The sequence below is a fragment of the Eleutherodactylus coqui genome, chromosome 11 (genome assembly GCF_035609145.1).
Source record: "Eleutherodactylus coqui strain aEleCoq1 chromosome 11, aEleCoq1.hap1, whole genome shotgun sequence".
NCBI classification, from domain to species: Eukaryota; Metazoa; Chordata; class Amphibia; order Anura; family Eleutherodactylidae; genus Eleutherodactylus; species Eleutherodactylus coqui.
Genome location: NC_089847.1, coordinates 92787202 through 92804256, shown reverse-complemented (window position 1 = coordinate 92804256; position 17055 = coordinate 92787202).

Below are 17055 nucleotides of genomic sequence, written 5' to 3'. Positions count from 1 at the left end.
TCCGCTGTCCTCGGCCCCATCCAGCAATGTCTCTCAGCGCAGCGTCGAGGCGTCGATAGCGCAACTGTTTGAGCGCAATCGCAAGTACGCCGCCACGCACCCGCACGCTCAAGCGTTAAACGTGCACATAGCCAAATTGATCAGCCTGGAGATGCTGCCGTATAGGCTTGTGGAAACGGAGTCTTTCAAAAGCATGATGGCGGCGGCGGCCCCGCGCTACTCAGTTCCCAGTCGTCACTACTTTTCCCGATGTGCCCTCCCAGGCCTGCACGACCACGTCTTCCGCAACATTGCACGCGCCCTCACCAACGCGGTTACTGCCAAGGTCCACTTAACAACGAACACGTGGACAGGCACAGGCGGGCAGGGCCACTATATCTCCCTGACGGCACATTGGGTGAATTTAGTGGAGGCTGGGACCGAGTCAGAGCCTGGGACCGCTCACGTCCTACCCACCCCCAGAATTGCGGGCCCCAGCTCGGTGCTGGTATCTGCGGCGGTGTATGCTTCCTCCACTAAACCACCCTCCTCCTCCTCCTACGCAACCTCTGTCTCGCAATCAAGATATGTCAGCAGCAGCACGTCGCCAACAGTCGGTGTCGCGCGGCGTGGCAGCACAGCGGTGGGCAAGCGTCAGCAGGCCGTGCTGAAACTACTCAGCTTAGGAGAGAAGAGGCACACAGCCCACGAACTGCTGCAGGGTCTGACAGAGCAGACCGACCGCTGGCTTGCGCCGCTGAGCCTCCAACCGGGCATGGTCGTGTGTGACAACGGCCGTAACCTGGTGGCGGCTCTGCAGCTCGGCAGCCTCACGCACGTGCCATGCCTGGCCCACTTCTTTAATTTGGTGGTTCAGCGGTTTCTGAAAAGCTACCCATGCTTGTCAGACCTGCTCGGAAAGGTGCGCCGGCTCAGCGCACATTTCCGCAAGTCCAAGACGGACGCTGCCACCCTGCGGACCCTGCAACATCGGTTTAATCTGCCAGTGCACCGACTGCTGTGCGACGTGCCCACACAGTGGAACTCTACGCTCCACATGTTGGCCAGGCTCTATGAGCAGCGTAGAGCTATAGTGGAATACCAACTCCAACATGGGCGGCGTAGTGGGAGTCAGCCTCCTCAATTCTTTACAGAAGAGTGGGCCTGGTTGGCAGACATCTGCCAGGTCCTTGGAAACTTTGAGGAGTCTACCCAGATGGTGAGCGGCGATGCTGCAATCATTAGCGTCACCATTCCTCTGCTATGCCTCTTGAGAAGTTCCCTGCAAAGCATAAAGGCAGACGCTTTTACGCTCGGAAACAGAGCCGGGGAAAGACAGTATGTCGCTGGATAGTCAGAGCACCCTCATGTCTATATCTCAGCGCATTGAGGAGGAGGAGGAGGAGGAGGAGGGGGAGGAGCATGAGGGGGAGGGGGAAGAGACAACTTGGCCCACTGCTGAGGGTACCCATGCTGCTTGCCTATCATCCTTTCAGCGTGTATGGCCTGAGGAGGAGGAGGAGGAGGAGGATCCTGAAAGTGATCTTCCTAGTGAGGACAGCCATGTGTTGCGTACAGGTACCCTGGCACACAGGGCGGACTTCATGTTAAGATGCCTTTCTCGTGACCCTCGCATTACACGCATTTTGGCCACTACGGATTACTGGGTGTACACACTGCTCGACCCACGGTATAAGGAGAACCTTTCCACTGTCATACCCGAAGAGGAAAGGGGTTCGAGAGTGATGCTATACCACAGGACCCTGGCGGACAAACTGATGGTAAACTTCCCATCCGACAGTGCTAGTGGCAGAAGGCGCAGTTCCGAGGGCCAGGTAGCAGGGGAGGCGCGGAGATCAGGCAGCATGTACAGCGCAGGCAGGGGAACACTCTCCAAGGCCTTTGCCAGCTTTATGGCTCCCCAGCAAGACTGTGTCACCACTCCCCAGTCAAGGCTGAGTCGGCAGGAGCACTGTAAAAGGATGGTGAGGGAGTACGTAGCCGATCGCACGACCGTCCTCTGTGACACCTCTGCTCCCTACAACTACTGGGTGTCGAAGCTGAACACATGGCCTGAACTCGCGCTGTATGCCCTGGAGGTGCTTGCTTGTCCTGCGGCTAGCATCTTGTCAGAGAGGGTGTTTAGTGCGGCTGGGGGAATCATCACGGATAAGCGTACCCGCCTGTCAACTGACAGTGCCGACAGGCTTACACTCATAAAGATGAACAAAGCCTGCATTTCCCCAGACTTCTCTTCTCCACCAGCGGAAAGCAGCGGTACCTAAACAATACGTAGGCTGCACCCGCGGATGGAAGCATTGTTCTCTATCACCATAAAAAAACGGGGACCTTTTAGCTTCATCAATCTGTGTATTATATTCATCCTCCTCCTCCTGCTCCTCCTCCGGAAACCTCACGTAATCACGCGGAACGGGCAATTTTTCTTAGGGCCACAAGGCTCAGTCATATGACTTTTGTAAACAATGTTTATACGTTTCAATTCTCATTAAAGCGTTGAAACTTGCACCTGAACCAATTTTTATTTTATCTGGGCTGCCTCCAGGCCTAGTTACAAATTAAGCCACATTATCCAAAGCGATTAATGGGTTTCACCTGCCCTCTTGGTTGGGCATGGGCAATTTTTCTGAGGTACATTAGTACTGTTGGTACACCAATTTTTTTGGGCCCTCGCCTACAGTGTAATCCTAGTAATTTTTATAGGCTTCGCCTGCACTCATGCTACAGCAAGGTGTGTGGGGTTAACCCACACTTTTGCTAAATGTAACTGGGGCCTTGTCTATACTGCAACTACTGAAATGTGAAAGAGACTGTTATCTCCCTAAACTGCTGCAACGGGAATGTTACTGTGGCCTGTCTTGACTGCTACTACTACTGAAATGGAACTAATACTGTGCTCCCCCTATACTGCTGCTTCGGAATTGTTACTGGGGCCTGTCTTGACTGCTACTACTACTGAAATGGAACTAAGACTGTGCTACTACTATACTGCTACTTCGGAATTGTTACTGGGGCCTGTCTTGACTGCTACTACTACTGAAATGGAACTAATACTGTGCTCCCCCTATAATGCTGCTAGTGATATGTTACTGGGGCCTGTCCCTAATGCTACCGCTGAAATGTTACTAATTCTGGGCTCTGCCTATACCGCTGCTAATGCTATGTCACTGGGGTGTGGAAACGGAGGCTTCCCAAAGACATGATGGTGGCGAGGCCATTTCCCACCAACGCGGTTACTGTTAAGGTGCATATAACCACGGACACGTGGAGAGGACACGCAGTGCCTCAAAAACATCCCCCTCCTCCTCCAACAATGAAAACATTCTTGCCAAATACCTTTGCATTGGTCCGTCTGGTGGCAGTCCAAGAATTTCACCTTTATCGACACAACAAGAGAGCCCACCCATTATCCCCCCGCCACGGCCCACTTAATCCTGGCCACATTCCGAAAACCAACTAAATAAAACCAGGCTACTAGGTCAGCAGTCGCCACCACATTCCCACCAACGCGGTTACTGTTAAGGTACATATTACCACTCTGACTGGGGCATGTACTGTGGGCCGAAGCACTCCTGTATTGTATGTGACGTTAGCTCTGCTGAGCAGGGCACTGCAATGGGATTTATTTATGTACCGCCGGTGGGTTCCAGAGAGCCACCCATGCTGTGGGTCCACAGGGACTTCACATTAGGGATTTGTACCTGCCAGTGTCTATGTATTAAAACCCCCGGTCAGACTGGGGCATGCAGTGTGGGCCGAAGACCACCTGCATTTAATCGGACATTACCTGAGCTGTGATGGGCAATGCAATGGGATATATTTATCGGTGGCTTCCTGGGACCCACCCATGCTGTCGGTCAACACGGAGTTGTAACTGCATGTGTCTACTTATAAAGAACCCCAGTCTGACTGGGGCATGCAGTGTGGGCCGAAGCCCACCTGCATTTAATCTGATGTTAGCTCTGCTGTCCAGGGCACTGCAATGGGATTTGTTTATGTACCGCTGGTGGGTTCCAGGGAGCCACCCATGCTGTGGGTGCACACGGAATTCCCATTGCGGAGTTGTACCTGCCTGTGACTATTTATAAAAAACCCCGGTCTGACTGGGGCATGCAGTCCCCTTGACAGAATGAATAGTGTGTGGCACATGGGTTCCCCATGACTATGCCCACGTGTGCAGCTCCTGATGGAGGTGGCACAGGATTGGATTTCTCATTGCTTCTGTACAGCATTGTGGGCTATTGCCCCGCACCTTTTAAAGAGGGTCGCTGCCTGGCCCTGCCAACCCTCTGCAGTGTGTGCCTCCGGTTCCTCCTCATGGCAGACGCACTTATAAATAGACATGAGGGTGGTGTGGCTATGAGGCCAGTGCGTGGCATGAGGGCAGCTGAAGGCTGCGCAGGGACACTTTGGTGTGCGCTGTGGACACTGGGTCGTGCGGGGGGGTTGGGCAGCATATTACCCAGGAGAAGTGGCAGCGAAGTGTCATGCAGGCAGTGGTTGTGCTTTGTTGGAGGTAGTGTGGTGCTTAGCTAAGGTATGCCTTGCTAATGAGGGTTTTTCAGAAGTAAAAATTGTTGGGAGGGGGGGGGCCCACTCTTGCCGCTATTGTGGCTTAATAGTGGGACCTGGGAGCCTGAAATGCAGCCCAACATGTAGCCCCTCGCCTGCCCTATCCATTTCTGTGTCGTTTCCAGCACTTTCTTGGGTTTTGCAGATTTTCACAAATGAAAACCTTAGCGAGCATCGTCAATATACAAAAATGCTCGGGTCGCCCATTGACTTCAATGGGGTTCGTTACTCGAAACGAACCCTCGAGCATCGCGAAAAGTTCATCTCGAGTAACGAGCACCCGAGCATTTTGGTGCTCGCTCATCTCTAGTAAGGACAGCTTTTTGGTCAAAGAAATGGTAGCTGGGCATCTGGTACTGTGGGTTGGCATGAAGCATTATGTTTCAGAAGGCATATGTATCTACTAGCGTGAAGGGTAGCATTTCCATTGCAAGCAGCTGTGCACTGCTTGAATTCAGGTTCTGTGCTTGTGGCTGGTTGGTGTTGTATTTTTATTACATTCCCATAGCTGGGGGACGGAGGCCAGGTGGAATATAGAGTGGTTGTGCCCCGCAATGTCCAGCTTTTTTTTCCTACCCTCTGAGCTGCTATGATGACTCTCTCTGTCTGTCCATATTGGGTCAAAGTCCTCATTATCTTCCACCTCCTCTTCGTTGTCGTTCTCCTCCTGAGTGGACTCAGTTCCAGGAGCTGGTACCTGTGTTTCAACTTTCCCCTGAGTACCCAGACGAATGTGGAAAAAAGACATAGCATGAGAAAAGACATATCTCCTTCCAGTTTACCCTTTTTTATTGCAATGTTAATCGAGAGAAAAAAAAAAAAGCATGAGGTAGAAGCCAATTTTCCTCATTGTAGGGAAAAAATTTCTTCCCAATTCCATTCTGGAAATCAGAAAAAATTTCCTGGATCACCAACCCTTCTGAAGCAGCCAGTGACTATAGCATGTAATATTGTTACACTTGAGAAAGGCGTCCAGGCCCCTCTTGTACTCTTTCTGTGAGACCCCTATCACGATGTTCTTAGGCAGAGAGTTCCATAGTCTCACTGCTCTTACCGTAAAGAACTCCCCCCTGTTACAGTCGCAATCCTGGGTATAAATAGATGATGGGAGAGATTTCTGTACTGTACTCTGATATATCTATACATACCGTAGTTATTATGTTGCCTCTTATCCAACTTTTTTCTAAACTAAATAGCCCCAATTTTGATCCTTCCATTTATTTTTTCAGTTGCCCGTCTTTGTACCCGCTCAAGCTCTGATATATCCTTCTTGAATACCGGTGCCCAAAACTGTCCACAACACTGGTGTACTGTGAGGGGAAGCAGGGGTCGCAACGGCAACCCGACCCTTGCGCTGAGGGGGCCCAGGGGCCCTGCCATATTCAACATGCGAAGTGCGTGCATTACCAGCACTGCCAGCCGCATGATCGCTACGGCCGACAGCGTGTGTAGCGGGAGGTGGAGGGAGTGAAAAGGAGAGAGGTGGGAGGCAGTGCCGCAGGTCGGCAAGAGCAGAGGGGAGGGCTGTTACATGTGCAGTCGGCAGCCAATAACAGGGTGCACACTACCACGGCGCACGGCCCTCCCACTGATAGGCTGCAGCTGTGAGCGGTCACAGCTGCAGTCTGTCAGTCACTGCCGGCCAGCAATTACCAGGGGTAGGGGCTGGTGCGGCTCTACTCACCTCCGGAGCACTGGATGCACAGCTGGTACATGAGAGTGCAGGAGGACCTGTGGCTGCAGATCACATGACCAGACTCTGGTCATGTGATCAAAGGACGGGACTTTCATTTACAGGCTGCCCAGAGACTGCTGCAGAGGTGAGTAGAGAAGGAATTGTAATTATATATCTATAGCTTATATAACTTATACCAACTGTATATATATAATTATATAAAGGAGATACACAGGTTACACCAGCATGGGACATACCACTATATACAGGGGGATACACATTTACTGTATGTAGTGATATGTACCGTGCTGGTGTAACCGGTGTATCTCATGTATATAATTAATTAATTATGTATGTACAGCTGGTAGAGGCTCTACAGCATGTATATAGTGATATAGACCATGCTGGTGTACTTTGGCCCAGTTTATATCAGCATACTCTATATTACTATATACAGAATGTATATCTGATATCGGCTGTACATGTATAAATATATACAGAAGATATCCAATTTTGGGAGGTTTCACACCTGCACTGGGGAATTCCACTTTCCTGTTCCATTTGGGGAGCAGGAAAGTGCAATCCCTGCGGAAGAACGATCCGTCTGTGGACAGAACCGAATAGCGCCAGAAAGACTCCATATTTGGTGCCGGATCTGTGATGGAATCTCCGTCCAGAGGTCCCGACGCAGATGTGAGACCGGCCTTACACCAGCATGGCCGATATCACTGTATACAGAAGATGTATATACTTATACATCTCCTGTATGTAGAATGCTGGTGTAACCTTGAGATCTCCTGCATATAATTATATATGTACAGCTGGTATTGGTTATACCTCTCCTGTGTATAATTATATATGTACAGCGGGTATAACCTGGGTATATTTGAACACTTTACACACAACTGAAAAATGCATCAGAACCCTGCATACAGTTTAAAACCCGCATGTAGTGTTTGAATCCACATGCGGTCTTTAATAGTGCACACAGTTATGGATGTGATTTTAATTGTGGTTCAAAAATGCAACAAAATCCATGAACAGTCTTAGGCTGGCTGCACACAACTGGGCCAGATTCTGCATGCGTGAGCCCGCAGCAGAATCCAACCCTGTGCCCCGCTGGCATCCGTGCGTACCTGTAATTTCATTCTTTTTCCTGTACTGCGGATGGTCCACAAGGCGAGCCGTCGGACCCGTGCAGTACAGTTTTTTTTTCTTTTAATCACTGACTTTCCAGCTCCATTGCTAGGCAATGACGCGGGTGCCTGCAACTTTTCAGCAATCTCAGGGCAGCAGGTCGCACGGCTTGCATCGCGTTCAATGGAGGCCGTCCGTGCAGAATCTGCACTAAAATAGAGCATGCCATAATTTGTCCTCCGTGAGCGGAAAACAGCAATTGCTTTCCGCTCGTGTAGAGGAAAGAACGCTTTTCTATAGCATGCTATGGGCGGTACATGCTGCGGAATCCGTAGGCGGATGCCCACTCCATATTACGCAATGAAAATCCAACCGTGTGCAGCCGGCCTTAGGCTAATTTCACACGAGTGAGTCTGATATTGGGTCGTGAAACTATGCCCCATATCACACTCGCCAATGTGTGCTGTTCACATGGATGTGAGGGGTTGTTGTGTTAAAACCAGCTCGCATCACATCATCAGATTCTCGTGCGATGCAGAGAAAAAAACAAAAACAAAAAAAAATCGCTCCTGTGTATGATCGCATTCAAAAGAATGGGGTCATATTCATGTGCGATTTGTGCATCTTGCAATGCACAAATCTTGCGCAATTTTTGCGGCCGTGTGAAAGCAGCCTAAGGCTGCATTCACACGAACGTATATCGGCTCGGTTTTCACGCGGAGCCGATATACGTCGTCCTCATCTGCAAGGGGCGGAGGATGGAAGAGCCAGGAGCAGGAACTGAGCTCCCGCCCCCTCTCTGCCTCCTCTCCGCCCCTCTGCACTCTATGAGTTCTTTCATCTGAACGTTCCCATAGGAAACCATTGGTTTTAATAGCTGCATATTTTTTACATGCATAATTTTTGCGCACCTAGCTCCCTGTGTGAAAGAGCCCTAAAGATCAGCAAAACATCAAGCAAAGTGGTGCATCCATACATACACCACCTCAGCTTCGTTCCCAAGAGCCCCTTTGAAAAAAAATTTCAGTTTTTAGTTAACCCATTTAGGACCAGGCACAGTAAATTTACAGCGCCTGGTCCTGGGCGACAGCTGAGAGCTGCCTCTGATTGGTCCCTGCGCTCAACCAATCAAAGGCAGCACTCATCCATTCATGAATGGGTGAGTGAGTCTGCCTCTGATTGGCTGAGTGCTGGGACCAATCAGAGGCAGCTCTCAGCTATTGAATGACAGCTGAGAGATGCTTCTGATTGGTCCCTGCGCTCAGACAATCAAAGGCAGCACTCACCCATTGATAAATTCATGAATGGGTGAGTGAGTGCTGCCACTAATTGGCTGAGTGCTGAGACCAATCAGAGGCAGCTCTCAGCTGTTATTCAATAGCTGAGAGCTGCCTTTGATTGGTCACAGTGCTCAGCCAATCAGGTAGAGCCCATTCAGCAGGCGGGGATTTTAAATCCCTGCTTGCTGAATACTCCTCACAGCAGTGCAGGAGAAGAGCCTGCTGGATGCGGCTGAGCCCCGGCAGCTGAAGAAAGGTGAGTATAGATTTTTTTTATTTCTATCACCATTTTTTCTTGTTTTTCAAGGAAGGGCTTATATTTAAAGCCCTTTCCTGAAAAACAATTACAGGATGCCGGCAGCTGAATCCCCTACCGCAGTTGTCAACTGTGACAGGTGTGGTAGGGAATTCCTTATTCCCTGCAGGGATGAAGAATTCCTTTGCTGCATCTGTCACAGATGTGGCAGTTGCAGCAGGGAATTCTTTTTCCTCGCCGGGATGAAGGAAACATCTGCCGCATGCGGCAGATGTGCTTTTCATCCCCGCAGGGACATGGCAGTGGCGAACACCTGAAAAACAATTCAGGGCTGCCGGCAGACTGTTGTCTTCGATGGAGTTGCCGGCAGCAGCCGTGCCTCCATTGAAGGCAATGTGTACATTCCCTATAACACATGTCCTATCTTTACAGGCACGCATCTGTAAAACACGGACATGTGAACACATCATAGGGAATGCATTGTTTCTAATGGAAGCGTGTTTTTGTGCGCCCGTATGCACGCACAAAAACACGCTCGTGTGAAGCCACCCTAAGGGCGCCCACCCACTGGCGTTTGCGATTTTCGTGCGTGAAAAACGCAGCGTTTTCCGCGGCGTTTTTTGCGGCGTTTTTGTGGCTTTTTCGCGCCTTTTCCATTAATTTCCATTGACATTCATGGGTGCATTAAGAGAAAAATAAGGACACATATGCAACTGACAGTTCCTATGTTAAAAATCGCAACGGACCGAAAAAAAAAACGCCAGTGAACAGGAGTACATTCAATTCTAATTGCTCTTGAGAAAAAACGCAAAACGCAAAGAAAAAAAAATCGCCAGTGGGTGGGCGCCCTTAAGGTACAAAACAGCCTGGTCCTTAAGGGGTTAATCATAAAAAGAAAACAATGTTTGGTTTATTTCTGTTTACATTAGTAGTAAAAGTAGCATTTAAAGACTTCAAGAAAAACTTCAAGGCGCCAAAGGAGACATGGTTTGGTTTATGTGCATGTATTTAAATAATAAATCTGCCAAAGGTGGCCATCACTTGAGATGTCCCTTACAGTAAGGTCCTGGTAACATTTTAGGTCATTACATTTTCCTGTATGCTTAGCTTAAGCAAACAGCCTCTTGCCCTTAGTGGTCTGTAAATTATATAATAAATTCAATAAAGGACTTGACGGGACGTGATAAATGGATTCTACGTATTATACATGTTCTTGGCAGGGTAATATAAAATATGTTAATATTACAGCATGTCCTCTGGAATGAATCCATTTTATCCGGATACAGATAAGCTGAAATATGAAACCAAGAGCTCTTGAGACATTTTTTTTAACCCCTTAACGCCACAGGGTGTAATGTTACATCATGGCAGCGGGGTACATAATGCAACAGGACATATACTTACGTCCTGTGGATAGCGCAAGATCAGAAGAGATCCTGCTCCATCCGGCAGCAGGAGACGGCTGTTACTGATAGCCGGCCTCCCGCTGCAACAGTGGGGTGCATGAGGACAGCGATAGGTCATTGCTATCCCCATCTGTGCCTACAGCAGCAGGGGATTCCTTGGATGTGAAATCCAGGGGTTTCACCTTGTTGACAATGGGGCTGGCGGCAGCAGCACCGACCCCATTGAAAACATATGGAGAAGCTTGCGCACCTTTGCCACAGCTGTTACAGCTGTGGCAGGGGAATCCTGCATTCCCTCAGGGAGTCCCCTCATTGAAAGCAATAGGATGAAGGCAAACCAGAAAAAAATGTCAGCTTCAGTGGATAACAACACAAATGTAGAAGAGATGTAGGCTTCTACGGCTAAAATCTTCTTTATTTTCAGGGAACAAACACCACGAAAGACAAGTTATCAAGGAGCTGGACACGTTTCGGCTAGTCCTGCAGCCTTTCTCAACAGAGTAGATGAAGAACAGTGCCATGGACCCGGGGAGAAGACACGCCAGAGACGGTCTGCGCTTCTAGTTGATGTATTATTATTACTTTGTTTTTAGCAGCTTGGGCTTATTTAAGGGCTTTGACTGTAGGATGTCCTACTGCCAAAGTTGCATCGATTCGCATGAAAACCACATTTTGTGCGAATCGAAAAGTACTGTCCTATTTTTTGCTGGTGTGAATTTAAAACGCATGCAAAAGATGGACATGTGACCGCTTTCTTTGGAAAGCATTGGTTCTAATAAGCTGTTTTTTTTCACACCTATGCATACCAGAAAAAAAGAACGCTCATCTGACCGAGCCCCAGCTTGTGAATCAGTAGAAGGAGTGACCAGAAATAAACTTCTAAATGTAAAACGGAAGACTGATGAGCAGCAAAAAATTAGAATCATTCGTACTTTTGACGATGAATCAAAACGTGTGAGGATGGAAATTATTAAATATTGGAACATCTTACGGAGGGACAAAGACCTGGCAGAACCCCTCACGGAAAGACCCTCCATTACATGTCTCAGAGGAAGGAACCTACGAGACCATTTGGTTCATAGCCACCTCACTCCAGGCTCAATGACAGAAACGTGGCTCTCATCTAATCAAATAAAAGGGACTTATTTCTGTTCTAGATGCAAAGCAAGTAAATTTATCAAAAAAGGATTGTTTTTCACTAGTTCAGGGACTAATAAGACATATAAAATAAGAGACCTTATCAACTGTAGAACATACGGAGTGGTGTATTTAGTGAAGTGTCCATGTCCAAAAGACTATATTGGAAAAACAGAACAGCAGTTAAGACATAGAATTTTAGCCCATATAGGCAACATCAATGGAAGCGAACACACAAGCCTAGTCACACACATTAGACTCCACCATAATAATGACCCGAATGTGCTAACATTCCAAGTCATTGAGATGATAAAATCTACTGGGAGAAGAGGTAATGCGGATAGAAAATTACTTCAAAAGGAATGTGCATAGATACACAGAATGGGGTCATGCTTCCCTGGTTGTTTAAATGAGTGTTTATCATTTGTGTCTTTTATATAACCTTTACCGATAGTTATTTGGCATGGTCTACACCAAAAATGTCATGAAGGTCTCAAGGTGCCTTGATGCATGAAAGGTGACATAAGTAATGAGGTGTAGTTAGAAAAGAGAAGTCGTACAATGAAAGTAAGAAAACATCATCCCTAAGTCAACACAAAAACCTTCTTCATGATTCCCTGATTTAAGAGGTGTGTTATGGTTTTATTTATGAAACAGATATATAAGCTTCACCAATTATGGCTATCATCTCTAAAGGTCTCTAGAATCCCTTATCCATCTCAGTGAAAAAGTGTGCATGTTCTCAGTAAGAGAAACCTAGTTATCTTGTAGATATGATACCTTTTAATGGCTAACAAAAATACATGATGTTACATGTATTTTTCGGTATATCGACCCTTTGTCAGGCTAATGAAAAAAGTTTCACGCCATTACAAACATATCTATTATGGAACTGAAAGCTATATGTATAGGTTTAATTACCATTTCCCTAATTTCTTACCAAATAAACTTCAACCAAATTGCAAACTTTGCGATACATGCATTAGTATTCCGTGCTTGATATCCAGGCATAGTAATGTGCGATATCAAATCCATGAAACAGTGCCTCTCGATAAGACTATGGTAAGCGCACAGAACAACTGTGCATCTCTTGACCATGATCTGAAGGCACTGAAAAATGATAGTTCAATAGTAAAATCACTGGAATTTTATGTATGCAGGACTTTGCAGTCTTAGAATTAAAACTGTCTCCAATCGCCAAGAGAAATATACTGCGGTAGCACAATGGGTAATCGCTACACATGGAGATCCATAAGCATTGCGTTACAGTATCAGGCCATGGTGAATGTTGATGCTGTCCCTATAGATATAAGTAAAATACAGAGCTAGGAAGCTATCAATAATATGACACGTACCTAATAAAGCTCTGTAATCAGTGCGCATGCGTCAAATGCTGATACCATCGCGAGAATGGGAAGAGGGGACATGCTGTCTTATTGAATCGTCATTGATTGGAGTATCAGAGACAAGCCGCCTGAGAAGCTTGACGCATATAGCCCCACGGGTACTAACGTGAGAATATGGGAGGAGACTTTCTCACTGACAGGTCAGCGCTGATTGGAGCAGTAAAGACGAGCCCTCATGGAGAATGGGCGGAGTTAGAGACATTTAAAGAACGACTCGCTACACACATCACAGCATTTCATCTCCACCGCAAAGCTGTGCACCATGGCTGTGAGGTCTCTTGCTCTGATCTTATTGCACAATTTTCCTATTTATGCATCCAGATGAATCAGTTTGCAGCTATTTAAACCGAGGAAACCCGTCGATACAATTTAATAGATGCAGCTTAGCTTTGGAGTAAATCTAGCAAGCACTTTTCAGTGCTCACAAAGTTTGCTAAAGAAAATTATTCCAAATAAACTACTAACGACCACTTGTCTGATTGTATGTATGTAAGTGAGTGAGTCTCATAGCTCAGCTCCCTGGTGACATCATAGCCCCGCCCCCTGGTGATGTCGTAGCCCCGCCCCTGGCGCCATTATGGCAGGTCCTAACACACTGAGAATACAACTAAGCCATTATTTCGTAAGACACAACTCAGTGGTCCTGACAGGGGACACTGACCTACCGTCACCACAGAGATGCGGCGGGCTGAAGGAACTGGTGTGATGTCACTGCTGTGGGAGATGCCATTCTGGAGTTTGGTAGTACTGTATACTGGATAAGCCAACAGAAACTACCAGGAACTCTGATGATGTCACCGTCATGTGATCACCTGTGTGTGTGGAGTCGGGAATCACATGACCAGTGGCTCATCACTATATCCAGGAGCTGTGTGTGCCATGTGTGCAGTCAGCATAAATGTAGTAGAGCTGTGAGTGGCTGTTTGTCTAATGTGCTGTGCGTGTAATGTGTATAGTCAGCATGGGTGTAGGTCATGTAGCAGAGATGTGTTTGAATCACGCACATGTCATGTAGCAGAGCTGTGTCTGTGATGCCCATGTCATGTAGCAGAGCTAAGTTTGTAACATGCGCATATACCATGGCAAAGCTGTGTCTGTCACACGCATATAATGTAGCAGAGCTGTGTTTGTACAATGCGCATGTCATGTCTGTCAGGTGCATGTCATGTACCAAAGCTGTGTCTGTGATGCACATGTCATGTAGCAGAGCTGAGTTTGTAACATGTGCATGTACTGTGGCACATCTGTGTCTGTCATGTGCATATAATGTAGCAGACCTGTGTTTGTACCATGTACATGTCATGTCTGTCAGGCGCATGTCATGTACCAAAGCTGTGTCTGTGAGGTGCGTTTCATGTAGCAGAGCTGTGTCTGTGACAGGCAAGTCAGGTAGCAGAGCTATGTCTGTCAGGCGCATGGCATGTAGCACAACTGTGTGTATCTGTCACATGCCCATGTACCACAGCTATGTGTTTGACGTGCATGTAGCAAAGCTGTGTGGCGCGTTGTGCAACCTGAAACACTGGTACTATATTTTCCAAAAAATTACTAGTAGAGCTTATATAGCGCAGCACAGAATAGGTCTAGCAAGCACTTTTCAGTGCTCACAAAGTCTGCTAGACACGTTAATCCATCTGAGTTAGGTGATGTAGATCTGGCAGCTGACTCTAAAAATCTGTGCAGCTCAACAGAGAGCTACGCTAGCAGGCAATTTTCAGTGCCCACAAAGTTTACTAGATAAATCCTCTTAAGTACACTCGATCTCAGCCCAGGCAGTGGTTGCTTGCATGAGGGTCTTGGGATTTGAGCTAAAAACATTTATACGCTCTAAAATAGTCCCACTAACCAGCAATCTCTGCCATCAAGTGAAGAACTGACACAATAAGAGATCTAGTGATGCAATCGGGATAGAATATCTGTAAATATCCCGACACGCTAAAACTTATGATGTAGATGGTTGTCAGTTCAATAAATTCTGGATCTAATGCTACTGAAACTGGGATAGAATGTGTGTATAAAGATAGGGGAACCATTAGTAGTGGCATAAGGATCTAGTGTAGCATTGGCTACAACCTGGAGGATACCACCACTAGAGAGACAAAAAAATCAAAAACAATTATTCATAATCTCTGGCGAAACAAACAGAGACCTCTTTGTGGGAGACAACAGAATTTTCAATCTCTACACATATCAGTGTATTTCCTCTTTCATATATTAGACCACATATAAATAAGCCTGGGCGAACATCCATAAATCCATTCTTATATGGTCTTGTTTTCCTGACACTCGTCCCATGTAAAAGAGCCTTAAGTCAACCTTTGGAGACTGACAGCACAGAAAACATCTCCTCTAAAAGCCCTCTTACGCAGTTGGCTGGTATCATACGGCTGATAATCGTTTTAAATGGGACAGTAAAATACATTGCACGCCATATGATGTGCATGCAAATGTGATAGAGGGTTTCCCACGCCAGAAAGACGCCAAAAAGGATCGCTACTTCATAGAAGTGATTGGAGACATTGGAGGGTGATTTTGGACTGCATTTCTTGGTCCGATATCAGGATCGCCCATGTGTAGGTATCCTATAGCTCAGTGTTCCCCAACTCCAGTCCTCAGGGACCACCAACAGGTCATGTTTTCAGGATTTCCTCAGTGTTACACAGGTGATGTAATTATTGTCAGTGCCTCAGACATTGCCACATGTGTTCTTACTATAGGATATCCTGAAAACATGACCTGTTGGTGGTCCCTGAGGACTGGAGTTGGGGACCCCTGCTATAGCTGACATACAATAAATTCTGTCAACCAAGTACTTGTGTATTTATGATAGCCTTTGAGCTTTACTAACAAGCACTCTTGGAATGTTTTGGAGAACATGCTGGCACTGTTCCGCCGTAATTGCCTATATTCGTTCTCCATATATAGTCATAGGGTCTTGTTTCAAATGGGCTTCCAAAAGACATATATAATGAAGAGAGATGATACAATTTTATTGCCTTTCCGAAACCATCATCTCAAAAAAGAAACAATGAACTGCTTAATATAGGCTTAATGTGTTTTGGGGATTCAATAGCATGGTGGATTTGTAAGTACTAGTAGAAATTATAAGGAGGTGGCGCAAATCTGTTCACATGGCAATACTTTTCATGGTCCTATTTTTTAAATGCAGCATAATCTTACTTTTTCCAGTTTTGGCTCCATATTACGATTTTTCTCTATTGAGCGAATATGGATCATCATTTGCCCAGTAGAAAATAAAATATCTGGAAGCAAATACTGCAGAAATAATGATGGCATATGGTTTTAATGTCATTTGTTACTAGAGATGAGCGAGCGTACTCGGAAAAGCACTACTCGCTCGAGTAATGTGCTTTATCCGAGTATCGCTGTGCTCGTCGCTGAAGATTCGGGTGCCGCTGCGGCTGACAGGTGAGTCGCAGCGGGGAGCAGGGGAGAGCGGGCGGGAGAGAGGGAGAGAAAGATCTCCCCTCCGTTCCTCCCCGCTCTCCCCTGCAGCTCCCCGCTCCGTGCCGGCACCCGAATCTTCAGGGACGAGCACAGCGATACTCGGATAAAGCAAATTACTGGAGCGAGTAGTGCTTTTCCGAGTACGCTCGCTCATCTCTATTTGTTACACATCTATACTATGGATCCATATTGCAATATGCTCAAATAAAACTGGCCTTATAGGTATTGTGTTTTCCACCAAAGTTTACAAATGGCTTAGGTCATGTGCCATTCTTACTGGCATCACCGCTAAGGAACTTGATCACTAAGGCTAATATTTGGTTGCAGTTGTTACCAAAGACGGAGTAGTCACCCAAGGAATGCACAGGATCATAAGGTAAATTAAGACGTAAGTACTGCTTTTTTTGTTATTTTAAGAACTTTGCTATTTTCTTTTTTTGTAAACTACAACTTCCAGCATGTACTGAAAATCTGCAGCTGTCATAATATGCTGGGAATTATAGTTGTAGAGTTACAGGTGTTTTACAATCTTAATTACCAGGTAGTAGTAGATCTATGGAGACTCGGAGTGAAACTGCATTGGGACACTATTATAATAATAATCTTTATTTATATAGCGCCAACATAGTCCGCAGCGCTTGCAAGACAGGGAGAACAGAAACAAAACCATGGTTACATAAAGTAATCAATTCATGGAAAGAGTAGGGGTGAGGGTCCTGCT